The following is a 14,482-nucleotide window of genomic DNA, read 5'->3' as shown; positions in this document are numbered from 1 at the left end:
TCTTCTTGCAATGCACAAATGACTGTTTTATAGTAACTTTATTGCCTATGCAATCAATCACATATTTGATATAATTATAGTATCAGATGATAAATGTAGATGTAAAAAATCTATCTGTAAAAGTGACTTTTCTTATTTCTCCTCTCTCCTTTTCTCCCCTACTGTGCTCTGAATTCTTTATTTTCATATTCACTTTGCTGGCTTCGGATCATTTCCAAACCTACTCTAATGGTAGCATGATAGCATCCAGTGAGTTTGTTGTTGTTGCTGTTCTGATAGGACCATAGACTTTCACATCTAGTTGTGATATCACATGCTCACATTGTCTAACTACTTCATTTTACGGTTGAAGAAATTGAGACACAAGGTAAGGTGACCTGCCCAGTTCCAATCTAGTTATATAATAAAAGAATGGCTAATATTTAATAAATAATATGAGTCAGGCACTGGGAAAATAAGGCATTGTTTTTTTTTTTGAGACGGAGTCTCCTTCTGTCGCACAGGCTGGAGTGCAGTGGCGCGATCTCAACTCACTGCAAGCTCCGCCTCCCGTGTTCATGCCATTCTCCTGCCTCAGCCTCCCCAGTAGCTGGGACTACAGGCGCCCAACACCACGCCCGGCTAATTTTTTGCATTTTTAGTAGAGATGGGTTTTCACCTTGTTAGCCAGGATGGTCTCGATCCCCTGACTTCGTGATCCTTCCTCCTCGGCCTGCCAAAGTGCTGGGATTATAGGCGTGAGCCATCGTGCCCGGCAGTAAGGCACTAATTTTATCCCTATTTAAAAATGTAGAAACTGAGCCAAAGAGAGGATATGGTATTTGCCTGGGATCATAGGATTAGTAAATGTCTGAGTTGGTATTTAAAGGCAGGCTGCTGGAATTCATAGCCCATCCACAATCGCATGCCACTCAAGTCTTCTAGCTCCGACTTCTCTGCAATTTACACAGCCCTACACTGCCTACGTCCTAAACTCTCCAACCTCCTATTTTTTTCAGCTCTAAACTTTGATTCCCTAAACACAGCAGTCAGGGACAGTTGGAAGATTGTTGTCAAAAGAACAGGCAGCAGCATTACGGTTTAGCCTCTTTTTATATCTATTTTATTCTACAGATTAGTGTACTTTTCTCAATTATGCATACTTTTCCATTCTGCCAAAAATTTATTTTAAAGCTGTTAAAGCTGTAGTCAATTTTCTCACTTTGATCTTCCAAAGGAACATGCTGTATCTTTTTCATTCTGTGCAAAAATAGGCATTTTAGGATCCACTCAATGCTAAAGTCATTGAGTAGCTACAGACTTGCTATTTGTTTCTCCATTGTTATATTTTCATAGTTTTAGAATCTGAGCAGCATTTAATTTGTCTATGCTTTATATTTTCCTTTAGAGAAAGAACACAGTGATACTTGCTCATAGTGTTAGAGGAATAATCCCAAAGAGAGAAATTATTCTTCGAATATCCACCATGACTGAATACTTAGTAATACTGAAACCTACTTATAAAACAAAACAGAAAACCTCCAAAAAACCAAATAAACAACAACAAAACTTAAAACCAAAAAAGTACTAGAAGTCTCAGAAGTATTCAGCAGTTATTCTTGCTCCTTCAAATGAAAAGATGCTTTATCGTATCCTCTATGGAGAGAATTCTGACAGTATTTATCAAAGACCTTACATTTATTCACCTTTTGCCCTAACAAGATCATAACTTAAAAATACATACAACAATTTATAATATAGCATTTTTTGTAAAGGGAAATAATCAGAAAGAGTCTAAGTGTTCAACAATAGGGCACTTGCTGAATTATGATACAATCACACAATAAGGTCTTCATAGAGCCCATTAAAATGATGTTATTGATATTTATTTATTAATAGGAGAAATCATTTAGAATTTTTGGTTAAGACCTTTAACTAAGCACAAAGTCTATGAAATAATGTGCACAACATTCCATATTTTCATAAGGGGAATGACTTTTAAAACTACCCTGCAATCATCTCATTTTACACAAATGTCTAGGCAGGTTTGTTACCCGGGTATATTGTGCCATGCTGAGGTTTGGTTTATGACTGATCTCATCATGCAGATACGAAGCTTAGTACACTGTAGTTTTTCAACCCTGGCTGCCCTCCCTACTGCCTCTACTAGTCTCCATTGTCTATTATAGTCTTCTTTTTTAAAAAAAAATCTGTTTTTCTGATTTTTTATTAGGTAAAAAATGGAAAAACAAAATATAATTTTCATTCAATACATATTTCATCTTTATGCGTTATTTTTTCAGAAAGTGAAGTCCATTTAGAATGATAGCAGTTCATCAACCAAATAATTCATCTTCACACAGTTTCAATAACTTCAGAAATTTTCTTCATCTCTCTCTCTGTAGAAATTCTCAAACTGTGGAATGGTCATCTTTATCGTCATAAATACTGTCATCTTTATGTCCAAGAGTATCCAACATTTAGCTACCAAACTACTACCCAAATCTGATTAATTGATCATGTTGATTCTGTCACATTCTACTTGTCATATCAGATTTTTATTAAAGAAATCATTAGCTTATCTATTATTGTTACTGGGGCTGTAAGAAAATTTTATAATTCATTTGGATCAATCCTCTTCTTTATGGTCTTATTTGAGAATAAAACTTGGTTCTGTCTTAGCCTGTCATTTAATAAGCCAGTGACCTGGGGCAAATCTAACTGCTTCATCTGTAAACTATGAATAATAATAGACTCCCTCTGCCTGTCACACATGGGTATAGTAAGGTTCCATTTTAAAAATGGCTCTTATTATGTTACCTGAAAGGCATTCTATAATGATGAGTGGCAAGGTGGTCTTAGCAACAGTGCAGTGAAAATTGGGACCATTTTTCTGTCGCTGTCATTTCTATTTTTGTGATACCCTCTTTGAATTAGTCTTAGGATGTAATTCAAACGAGTGATGTAATTGGAATTTTCTTCTTTTTTTTTTTTTTTGAGACAGAGTTTCCCTCTGTTGCCCAGATTGGAGTGCAGTGGTGCAATCTGGGCGCACCACAAGCTCCGCCTCCTGGGTTCACGCCATTCTCCTTCCTCAGCCTTGTGAGTAGCTGAGACTACAGGCGCCCGCCACCGCACCTGGCTAATTTTTTGTATGTTTGGTTGAGACGGGGTTTCACCATGTTACCCAGGATGGCCTCGATCTCCTGACCTCGTGATCCGCCCAGCTCGGCCTCCCAAAGTGCTGGGATTACAGGCGTGAACCACCGCGCCCGGCCCATAATTGGAAATTTTTGTACTGTTAGATCTAAGAGTATTTTATGTGGTATAATAAAAGATTAATTTAGTGAACCTCATTAGATAATTAGCATGGAATATATTATGCACTGCCATGCAGGGGCCTAAGAGAATGGTCTACACCTCTTGCGAAGTTTATATGAAGACAGGCAACAAGACAGTCTAGCTGAGTAAAAGTCTGTAGACATCTCTAGGGAGGAGTGGTTAGAGAATGCCCTGACTGTGGATAGCTGGCATATTTTACCCCAGAAAGAAGAGCACAGAGTGGCAGAGAGTACTTGAGATTTAAATAAGAAAAGAGGATGAAAAAATTACTTTCACTAATTATAAATTTTCTCAAGAATGGACTTATTCTCTATTTTCTATTGCCTCTTGAGAAATCATTATTTTGCATTCAGTCAACATAATTATTAAGACTAATTGTGGAGGGTATTCAAAATGGAAAACAGTGGTCCCTAGGATTATATTTTATTTATGAATGATCACTCATTTGTAACTTTTCCCTCAGTTAGATGTTTTTTAATACAAAAATGCCTTTTTAGCACCAGTACAGTTTGTGAAACAAAATGTGAAATTCAGGCATATATGTAATTTTATGTGTAAAATATTCCATTTTTTTCTGTTAATGAAGTAAGTATGTTTAACATGAGATATATCCTCTTAATAAATTTTTAACTGTGCAATGCAATCTTGTTAACTATAGGTGCTCTGTTGACAGCAGATCTCTAGAACTTATTCATCTGTTATAACTGAATTTTATACCCATTGAACAGCAACCCCCATTTCCCCTCCTTCCAGACCCTGGCAACCAGTATTCTACTCTATTTCTAGGAGTTTAACTATTTTAGATATCTTACGTAAGTGGAATCAGGCAGTATTAAAACATACTTTCAATTAGTAATGACTGTAATTCAGATAATTTAAATAAGAGAAAGCAAACATCACTACTACTAGCATTTGGGGGAAAATATTACAAATAGAGATATTGTGATAAAAGTGTACAATATTTTTTACGTTTGTGCACTTAGATCCATGTTCAAACTTTGCCACCTATACATGTATAGCACATTTGAATATGTGCTACAGTATGCCATTTATAAAGACTGAAAATAACATTTTATAAAATATTATTTATTTAGCAACCTCATGAGCTTTGGCTTCAAAAATACCTGATTTACAAAGCATAATCCTAGTGCTGGAGAACAGATCAGTGGCTGCCAAAGGTTAGTATTGGTTGGAAGATGTGATTAGTGAGGGATAACATGAAAACATGTACTTTCTTTGTGGTGATAGAGCAGTTCTGCATCCAGATTATGGTGATGGTTACATAAATCTGCACTTCATAGATCTATACACACACATCACACATACACTCACACACACCTACACAAGAGTACATGTAAAATCCTTAGAAATATGAATAGGGTCTGAACCTGAGTTAATGGTATGGAAGCAATGTCAATTTCCTGATTTTGGCAACATACTAGGTTAAGTTAGATATAATTATTGCGGAAAGTTGGCTGAAAATAACACGGTCATTCTTTTTACTATTTTTTAACTTCTTGTGAGTCAAATTATTTAAAAATAATTGGTATTAAACAAAGACAAAAAATCTAAAATTTCTAAAATCAAAGCCCTTATGAATTTGAACATATTATTTGATTTATTTTGTAGACCTTGATTTCTTCACCTGTAAAAATGGAATGATAGTAGAATTTCTATCTCATTATTGTCATGCTTAAACCATACCATTTATGTAAGTGCCCAGTACCGTGTCTGGTGAACAATAATGCTTAAACACTGAGTTCCCCACTTTTTTGTGGCTGTTGGTTTACAGGTGGTTTTTAAGTTCGTAAGTGGAAGTTTGTTTAAAAAGAGGCAGTCAAAATAAACAGCAATGTCTCAGAGCATCATCTGAACAAGAAAGGAAGGTGTTCTCCATCCCTTGAAATGGTCTCAGTGCTCTTTTATTGTTTAGCTCTCATGTGAGTCTTCACAAATAACCTCAAGAATTGCTACAACACCAACAGAGAATTAACTCTCATTGAGTTTTTAGCTCAGTAGATTCTGGGTCCTAAAATTTATGGACTCAACTGCTTTTTAAATTTTTCCCATTTAGAAATATTCAATTTAAATCTTCCTTCAGTACGCAATTGTTAACTATTAACAATCCTAACATTATAATAAAGTCAGAAGTAACATTTATTACTTTTGTTTTCCATTCATACTGCTTGCAGTCCATAAGCATACAGCATTTTGGTCTTTCCAAATATCTAAAGGAAGATAAACAAAATCAAAACTAAGAAATCCTACTCTGAAGTCAAATCTCTCTAACTAGATTGTATATTTATTGAGGGTGATGACTATATTTTCTTTTCCAGAAGAATAAAACAAATACAAGGTTGGGACGAATTGAATTTAGTGGGGGATGGAGAGGGGAAGGAGTCAAGGTTCTTCATCCTTTTCCATGCTTTGATAACTTTATCTGTGAGATCCTAGTTAAAAGAACATGACTATCTAAAGAAGTAAGTGCTTGAAAGGCCCACTGTATTAGGAGATTAGGAATTGTTAGCTTGAAAAGACATAAATGGAAAGAAAACATAATACAGAGACAAAATACATGAAATTTGTATTGTGGTACACATGTGCTTTGTGATCATATTTCTGTGTCATAAACAAAAAAAATGTATAAAGCTTAACCAAGAGAAATTTAGGGCACATAGAAGCATTTACGTGTTTTCATACTATGAGCTGGGGCTAAGGTGTCCTTTACCATGGTGAAGCATAAGAACAAGTCAATTCACAAATGTTCTGGTAAATTCCAATTTCCGCATCTTAAATCATAGACCTAAGTCAGTCAAAGTCAGTCATATATATAGATATGTGTGTGTGTATATATATATATATATATATATATATATATATATATATATATACAGGCACCTACTTAAGTGGTATGATTTAAGCATGACAATAATGAGATAGGAATCATACTATTATTCCATTTTTACAGGTGAAGAAATCAACGTCTACAAAAGAAATCAAATAATATGTCCAAATTCATATGGGCTTTGATTTTTGAACTTTCAAATTTTTGTCTTTGCTTAATACCTTTTGTTTTAAAATAATTTGACTCATAAGAAGTTAAAAAAAGAAGTAAAATGAATGACCATGCTATTTTCAGGCAACTTTCCCCAATGATTATATCTAACTTAACCTAGTACGTTGCCAAAATCAGGAAATTGACATTGTTTCCATACCATTAACTTAGGTTCAGACCCTATTCATATTTCTAAGGATTTTACATGTACAGATGTGTTTGAATGTATGTGTGATGTGTGTGTATAGATCTATGAAGTGTGGATTTATGTAACCATTACCATTATCTGGATGCAGAACTGCTCTATCACCACAAACAAAGTACATGTTTTCACGTTATCCCTCACTAATCACATCTTTCAGCCAACCCTAACCCTTGGCAGCCACTGTTCTGTTCTCCAGCACTGGGATTATGCTATGTAATTCAGGTATTTTTGAAACCAAGCTTATGAGGTTGCTAAATAAATAATAATGTTTATAAACTATTATTTTCAGTCTTTATAAATGGCATACTGTAGCACATATTCCAATGTGCTATACATGTATAGGTGAGCCAAAGTTTGAACATGGATCTAAGTGCACAAACATAAAAAATATTGTACACTTTTATCATAATATCTCTGTTTGTAATCTTTTTCCCCAAATACTAGTAGTAGTGATGTTTGCTTTCTCTTATTTAAACTATCAGAATCTTTAAACTTTCTCTTATTTAAACTATAGTCATTACTAATTGAAAGTATGTTTGAATACTGCCTGATTCCACTTACACAAGATAGATATATATATCAGTCATATCTATGTGTGTGTATATATTTATATATGTGTCAGTTATATATATGTGTGTGTATATATTTATATATATGTCAGTCATATATATGTGTGTATATATTTATATATATCACACACATATATAGATGGAGTTAGGTCTATGATCTCTGTATATATTTATATACACACATATGTATTTTTAAACTATTACATGAAGCAAATAGTACAGTTGATTTCATATAACAAGAGTTATTGGATGTATATGGGCAAAAGTTAATGCATATGGGCAAATAAATTGATGAACTTACAGACTCATTTATTTGACATATATTTATTGTGTGGTCTCTATTGAATGCTGGGTATCTTCCAGGAGCCTAAAATTCAGCAGTGAATGTAACAGGCTCAAATCCTTGTACTCAAGTAGCTAATATTCTAATCGAGGGGGAAGACAATAAACAAAGTTAATAAGCAAAATATTCAACATACTAGTTGATAGGAAGTTCTGTGGTGAAAAATAAAGTAAGAGGAAAAGAATGAGAGGAAGCTCTAAAAGCAACTGAAGATTTACATTAAGAAGCTGCCCAGGCTTTGGCCCAGAGTGAGAGGAAGCGCCATGAGTTCAACAGGCAGGTCACAGTTCAGTGGAAAGAAAAGGATTTCCAGGGCATGTTGGAGTGCCACAAAGAGGGCGAGGCCCTCCTCATCCTCAACCTGGTGACAGACTTGAAGCCCCAGATGCTGTTGGACACAGTGCCCTGTCTCCCCGCCTACATCCTCTACATGTGCATCCGGCTCACGGACCAAACCAACGATGATCTCAAGGTGCACTCCCTGATGACCTCCACCACCAACGGCATTAAGAAAGTCCTGAAGAAACACAGTGATGACTTTGAGATGATGTCATTCTTGTTATCCAACACCTGCCACCTTCTTCACTGTCTGAAGCCGTACAGCAGGGATGAGGGCTTCATGACTCAGAATACTGCAAAGCACAACGAACACTGCCTTAAGAACTTTGACCTCACTGAATACCGTCAGGTACTGAGCGACCTTTCCATTCAGATCTACCAGCAGCTCTTTAAAATTGCCGAGGGTGTGTTACAGCCGATGATAGTTTCTGCCATGTTGGAAAATGAGAGCATTCAGGGTCTATCTGGTGTGAAGCCCACTGGCTCCCAGAAGCACTCCTGCAGCATGGCAGATGAGGATAACTCATACCGCCTGGAAGCTATCATCCGCCAGATGAATGCCGTTCATACAGTCACGTGTGACCAGGGCTTGGACCCTGAGATCATCCTGCAGGTATTCAAACAGCTCTTCTACATGATCAACGCAGTGACTCTTAATGACCTGCTCCTGCAGAAGGACGTCTGCTCTTGAAGCACAGGCATGCAACTCAGGTACAATATAAGTGAGCTTGAGGAGTGGCTTTGGGGAAGAAACCTTCACCGGAGTGGAGTAGTTCAGACCATGGAACCTCTGATCCAAGCAGCCCAGCTCCTGCAATTAAAGAAGAAAACCCAGGAGGATGCAGAGGCCATCTGCTGCCTGTGTGCCTCTCTCAGCACCCAGCAGATTGTCAAAATTTTAAACCTTTAGCCTCCCCTGAATGAATTTGAAGAACAGGTAACAGCGGCCTTTATACAAACGATCCAGGCACAACTACAAGAGCAGAATGACCCTCAGCAACTGCTATTAGATGCCAAGCAAATGTTTCCTGTTTTGTTTCCATTTCATCCATCTTCCCTAACCGTGGAGTCAATCCCAGCATGTCTCAATCTGGAGTTCCTCAGTGAAGTAGATGCATGTTTAGTCTGATTCCCAATGTGAGCAAAAAGGAAGTATAGACAGTAAAGTAAATTCAAGGATCTGTTAAATCTGGTAAAAGTAGATCAAATCAGAGATTGACAGCCTGTGGAGGGTGCTGAACTATACAGAATTAGACACAACTATGGCATTATTTTTTGTACCTACTGCTCAGAATAAAAACACTTGAAATGTGGAAGATTTTAAGTTTGATTTCAGTCCAACAAATATACATAATAATTTATAGACACCAAGCAGTCCCCATAGCCATATAAAAGATGCCAATTCTATAAAATGAAGCTGCCGAGTTTTAATCTTTGCATATAACTGGAGAATGTCCAAATTAAAATACTAACTATATATAAGTCACATAAATTGCCTTCAAAGGGCTTTTAACGAATAATAGTACTAATAACCATGATAATGACATATACTGACATTTCCCAAAGTTTGCAAACCATAGGTGTGGTAGAGTTTGTGGTGAGATGTGTTAAGAACAAAAATATGGGGATGAGACTTCTGAGAAATGTCCCCAAAATATTTTTTAATGGCTGATTATACAAAGACAGCAGTGTTACTGACCTCCAAACCAGACATTTTGAGTACTGGATTCTGAAGCAAAATTAGAAGTGCCAGTCCTCAGTGTCCTCAAACGCTTTTGTGTAATCTTGGTTTAATGGAAGAGATGATTAAAATGCTGCTATCTGAAACTCCAAGTGAGAAAGATGGAAAAATAATTTGTGTCTGATGCTAGTCCATACACTTTCCAAGTCCCACAAAACTCTCACAAAACTGTATATAAGCTAAATATTAGAAAATGATAACAACTTGTTTTATTTATAGATGTAAAAACCAAACAATGTGAAAGCTTTTAATCTCTTAATGCCATTAACCCTCCAGTAAGAGCGTCATATAATGCTCTACTATTCCAAACAACTAAATAGTAAAACAAACTAAACTCGCACATCAGATTATCTGAAAAACCTTCAAAAATAATCAGTTCAGGGATTACTATTATACAAAAGTTTGGGGTTTTTTAAGAGAATAAAATGGCTTAGGTCAACTTTCCCCTTTCAGGTTATTTTCAATGTTTTTCAAACGTTGTAATTCAAAATTATAAATATCTCTCCTATGAAATAAGGATTTTGAAAAAGAGTAATTCAGTAATATAACAGACATAGATGTTTGCTGCTCTTAGAATTTTTTGTTTGTTTTTGGGCTCTTCAAAAGCAAGCATTCAGTTAGAAACCCATATTATTCTTTCCACACTTTTTTTATTATACTTAAAGTTCTAGGGTACATGTGCACAATGTGCAGGTTTGTTGCATATGTATACATGTGCCATGTTGGTTTGCTGCACCCACTAACTCGTCATTTCCATTAGGTATATCTCCTAATGCTATCCCTCCCCCCTCCCCCCACCACACAGAAGGCCCTGGTGTGTGATGTTCGCCTTCCTGTGTCCAAGTGTTCTCATTGTTCAATTCCCACCTATGAGTGAGAACATGCGGCGTTTGGTTTCTTGTCCTTGCGATAGTTTGCTGAGAATGATGGTTTCCAGCTTCATCCATGTCCCTACAAAGGACATGAACTCATCATTTTTTATGGCTGCATGGTATTCCATATTCTTTCCACACATTTTTTTTTTTTACTGTCTTTTCCCTATTTCTTGATAGCAGTATGCTGTTTCCATGATGAGAACAAATAGTGTTTGCCAATCATAGAAGAACAGCCTCTGTATTACATTGAGAAAATGAGATTTATCCATGGATTGGGAGTAGAACAGCCTGCCTCCACCCTCCTTTACTCAACCACCCAACTTAAAAGGCTCTCGGAAACACAGCACACTCCAAGCTACCTTCTGTACTGTGCCCTTAGACCACAGCTTCCTCAGTCATTCTCTGCATCTCCTGGGGCTTAACCCAGTCTTAGCCTGTGTTGAGGCTGCTGACAGTTGTGTTCCAATCAGTTGCTATGGACATTATTCCTTCTACATCCACATTAAACATGCCAGCTTCTCTTGGGTGTCTGCAGAGCTGTGCTTTTTTCTTTCAGTTACAGTTACATAATTACTGACGTCCATGACACTCACACATGGATCCATGTGCTGACTTCATTTAGAAGGCCAATCTAAAACAACTGGGTTTGTGGCTACCTCTTTAAAGTTGTTTGTGAAGTATAATTTGCTTTTTGATGCACTTTAGTTTGAAACTGAGTCCCTTATGTAAGGACTGTCCTTAATCTCAAAAATGCCTTGTTACAGTGTTAAGGAGTTTTGACATGCAGTGGTTCCACAAATACAGTGGCTTACTGTCCTTATATACTGTCTTACACCATCGTTCTCTCCATCTCTCTTGGCCACTACTGTCTGCTGTCACTGGTTAATCACTAGATGCCAAGAGCTTACTGAACAAAAGCTTGGCAATCAGAATAAACGGGGAGGGAAGGACCTTATGAATCATCTACTTAGCCTAAGAAATGGCAGGTTTAGTTCTTCTCTTCCAAAAGATACAGGTATATCACTGGAATTGTACTTAAAATTAATAAATGACTAGCAAATATATACTTTATATGTACTTAACATTTAGATCAATCTTATTTAATACTTGGAGGTTAGAAGAAGCATCTTTAGAGGAAGTATATAATATTCTGTTAGCATTTTCTCTGCATTTTTAAAAATCATTTCAACTCAAACACTTATCAGCATCACGAAATCAGTAATGACTCTTAAACAATTCAACATAAAGGTTTGAACTCTGCACTAGATGTCTCTTTAATTTTTTAATATTTAAAATTTAGTTCAGGCTTTTCTCACCAGGTGCGTTTAGTGGTGACTAAGATAACTGACTTCTCAATTGTTTCTCTGAAATAAGTGTTGCTGTGGGAATAATTTTAATGTTCAATGTGATATCATGGTAGAGTTTTGTCTTTTAAAACATTAGAAGCATTTTAAATACTAAGAATCAAATATTTATAGATCAAACACTTCTGTTTTAAGTATTATACGGGACCTGTTTACATATAGTAAATGTGTATGTATGCATGAGTTGTTGCTGAAGCCGACAAGCATATTACATACATGCATTTTCCCTGTGCCATCATAGCTGCAGTTAGAGTTCTAGTACTTGTAGGCTCACCTGGGAGGCAGATTAGACCCAAAGGTAGACATTTTTCCCTTTCCCTGAAGCATGATGGTGGGAGTTGATTCTTTGATTTCCTTAGTACCAAACTTTAAGGCTTTTGTAAAAACAAAACAAAAAAAACTAGGAGCTTGGAACATTTAAAAATTAACGCTGCTACCATCAATTCATCAAATATTTACTTAGAACCTTCATACATTAAGATTCTGGTAACAAATAAATTAGAATTTATTTCTTCTGCATAAAGTAAATTTTCATACACTCAACCTACTGAGACAGCAAAGGTGTCCTAATTTGAGGCATTTGTATAATGCCTACATAACTAAATGGTAACTAAAATGGGACAGCATGGGGCAAGACCTTGTAGTTCTTCACAGACTATTTGTCATCAGTTTCTCCAATTAATTTGCTGCATGAGCCAAATAACCATAATTCACCTTTTGTACCCACTGGAGCCATAATTAGAGAATTAGAGGGTGTAGACAGAGGTTAATGCCAATGACAAACACAGGGCAGGATTTATTATTATTATAAAGGTTATTACATACAAAAGATTTTCTTTAAAAAAAAAATCCTAATTCTAACAAAGGGGATCAACCAGAAATGAAACTCACCTACTTTCTGAAGTGACACTGTATCAGAATAATCCAGATTTCAATATAACATTTTGCCACCCACTGACATTTAGATAAAGGACTGCCTCTCCGGAAGAGTTCAGAACATATTCAGGGGTGAACCTAACACCAGGGAAGAAAGACTACTGATGAAAATATTTTTCCACTTTGAACAAATCTGTAAACTACACCTTTCTTTATAGAAAAATGCTTGGAATAGTCACTGTAATATTTAGCTGTGGATAAAAATTTGTGAAAATAAATACTTTTGAATTAGAAAAAGCAAGGAAGAAGAATGGGGTTGATAGGATGTATATTTAAAATAGATTATCCAGGAACAACTGCACTGTGTTTTATATATGTGTGATAATATATGTATAATTATATATCACTATATATAATAACTATATCTTTATATCTGGTGCAGGTGAGTAAATAACCCATGCAAATATCTGGGGGAGGAATAGTCCAGGCACTACAGGAATATCAAAAAGGCCAATATGACACAAGCAGAGTAATGACAGAGTGATATGGAGTGAGGAGCAGATGAAATAATAAGAAAAGTAGGCAGGTCGTTTTGAGGGGTATGCTTCTCAAATTCTAATTTGCATATAAATCACCTAGGTTTCACATTAAAATAAAGATTCTGATTCAGGTGGTCTGGAGAGTTTATATTTCTTACAAGTTTCAGGGGATGCTGGTGCTACTGGCCTGTGTATCACACTTTGAATACCAAAGGACTGGAAATGCATGCATGGTAAGGAGCTTTGGGATGTGAGTAATGTGGGTTGAATTGTGTCTTCCCCAAAAAGATGTTCAAATCCCAACTCTCAGTACTTGTAAATATGACATTACTTGGAAATAAAATCTTGCCTAGTCAATCAAGTTAAGTGGATTCAGATGGGCCCTTATCAAATGACTAGTGTGCTTGTAAGAACGTGGATATTTAGAAAAACACACAGTGGATAAAGTATGTGAAGATGAAGGAAGAGATTGGAGTCATGTAACTACAAGCCAGAGAACGCCAAGGATTGATGGCAACTGTGAGAAGCTAGGAAAAGACAAGGAAGGATTCTCCCCTGGAGCCTTCAGAGACCATGACCCTGATGACATCTTACTTTCAACTCCTAGCCTCCAGAACCGTGAGAGAATAAATTTCTGTACTTTTAACCTACTCAGTTGGTGGTAATTTGTTACAGTAGCCTGAGGAAACTAATACCTTGAGTGGGATGGAGAGTGAAGTCATTGGAGGGTTTTAAGAGAAGAATGGCTTGGTCTGACATATTCTTAAAGAATCACCCTAATTGCAGAAACTAGAATAGACTGAAGGCAAGGGGCTACAGGGAAGTAGGAAGACCAGTTAGGCGGCTATAGCAGTAAACCTAACTGGAGAGTGGAGAGATAGTGGTTTGAATCACGGGGGTAGTGATGGTGGTGAGACAGGAACAAAATCTGAAGATGTTTTGAATTACTATTGATAAAATTTGTTAACACAGTATGAGCTATAAAAAAATGAGGGTGTCTGGGAATGGTGGCTTACTCCTGTAATCACGGCACTTTGGGAGGCTGAGATGGGTGGATTACCTAAGGTCAGGAGTTTGAGACCAGCCTGGCCAACATGGTGAAACCCTGTCTCTACTAAAAATACAAACATTAGCCAGGCATGTTGGCGGGTGCCTGTAATCCCAGCTCCTCGGGAAGCTGAGGCAAGGGAATCACTTGAACCTAGGAGGTGGTGGTTGCAGGGAGCCAAGGTCATGCCATTGCACTCCAACCTGG

At 36.6% G+C, this 14,482-nt stretch overlaps 1 pseudogene; it reads left to right on the top strand.

Moving 5' to 3' along the window:
* Positions 1-313: 313 nt before the first annotated feature.
* LOC129524673 (unconventional myosin-Vb-like) lies at positions 314-8,961 on the top strand (annotated as a pseudogene).
* Positions 8,962-14,482: the final 5,521 nt, after the last annotated feature.

Source organism: Gorilla gorilla, chromosome 13, assembly GCF_029281585.2.
Source record: "Gorilla gorilla gorilla isolate KB3781 chromosome 13, NHGRI_mGorGor1-v2.1_pri, whole genome shotgun sequence".
In the NCBI taxonomy this organism is placed as follows: domain Eukaryota; kingdom Metazoa; phylum Chordata; class Mammalia; order Primates; family Hominidae; genus Gorilla; species Gorilla gorilla.
This window is presented reverse-complemented; position numbering and strand designations above follow the sequence as displayed.